The sequence below is a fragment of the Eumetopias jubatus genome, unplaced genomic scaffold (assembly GCF_037043125.1).
Source record: "Eumetopias jubatus isolate StellerSeaLion01/CBP00866 unplaced genomic scaffold, mEumJub1_p1.0 scaffold_2, whole genome shotgun sequence".
NCBI lineage: Eukaryota > Metazoa > Chordata > Mammalia > Carnivora > Otariidae > Eumetopias > Eumetopias jubatus.
Window position 1 is genome coordinate 149,157,361 of NW_028274808.1, and position 1,333 is coordinate 149,158,693.

General features: G+C 43.6%; 1 pseudogene; it reads left to right on the forward strand.

Moving 5' to 3' along the window:
* The first annotated feature begins 403 nt into the window (after positions 1 to 403).
* LOC114206689 (D-aminoacyl-tRNA deacylase 2 pseudogene) lies at positions 404 to 994 on the forward strand (annotated as a pseudogene).
* Positions 995 to 1,333: the final 339 nt, after the last annotated feature.

Genomic DNA, 1,333 nt, shown 5'->3' on the forward strand with positions numbered 1-1,333 from the left:
AGACATTTATTTCTCACAGTTCTGGATGGAGTCTGAGGCCATAATGCCAGCATCATTAGAGTAGGGTGACGACTCCCTTCCTGGCTTGCAGATGGCTGCTTTCTTGCTGTATTCTCAAATTGTAGGGACGTAGAAAAGAGAAGAAAGAGTGTAGACTCTCTAGTCTCTTCTTATGTGGGCACTAATTCCATCATGAGGACTGTACCCTCATGACCTCATCTGAGCTTTATTGCCTTCCAAAGGCCCCACCTCCAAATACCATCACATTGGGAGTTGGGACTTCAATATGTGAATTTTGGGGAAACACATTCAGTCATTAACTACCAGAAATTGTACTCAAAATATAATTCTTCCATTCATTACATGTAAATTATCATGGGTAAAAACTTAAATGGCCTTGAGCATGGGACCTGAACCTGTTGGATTACAGCAGGTTGGAAACCTGGCTGAGAGTGGCAGGATACCTCAGGCCCCGGGTGCTTCTGCAGCAGTGTCTGCACACCTAGCTGCAAGTAAACCCTGCTAAGGGGTCACCAAGGCCCAGTGGTAGAGGTTCAGAGAGATTTAGTGATCTATGTGTGTTTTTTCAGCAAGGGAGCTAATAAAGAACTTCTTCCCAAAATGGTTAGTACATTGTTAAATACGAAATTAAGGGAAAAGGAAATGGCAAGCATGTATTAGGTCTACCTGACAATGTTCTTATCATCCCTCAAGCCATCCCTGGGAGGGGAGAGTAAAAGGAAGAAACATGCAGTATCACTCTAACTCTGGAAAAGAGGGGTTAGAACTTTATTCCCAATTTGTGACTCTATGTGAAAAAGAATTCGTTGCTAACAGCAAGAGCGCCGAAGCTGGGGTTGTGGAGGAACATGGTATTTACAGGAACAGGTAGGTATTAAAACTGGATACCAGTGGACCATACACACACCTAATTGAGTTTTTTGTTTGTTTTGTGTTTTTTTATTATGTTAGTCACCACACATTACATCATTAGTTTTTGATGTAGTGTTCCATGATTCATTGTTTGCGTATAACACCCAGCGCTCCATGCAGAACGTGCCCTCTTTAATACCCATCACCAGGCTAATCCATCCCCCCACCCCCTCCCTCTAGAACCCTCAGTTTGTTTCTCAGAGTCCATAGTCTCTCATGGTTTGTCTCCCCCTCTGATTTACTCCCCTTCATTCTTCCCTTCCTGCTATCTTCTTCTTCTTCTTCTTCTTCTTCTTCTTCTTCTCCTTCTCCTTCTCCTTCTCCTTCTCTCCTTCTCTCCTTCTCTCCTTCTCTCCTTCTCTCCTTCTCTCCTTCTCTCCTTCTCTCCTTCTCTCCTTCT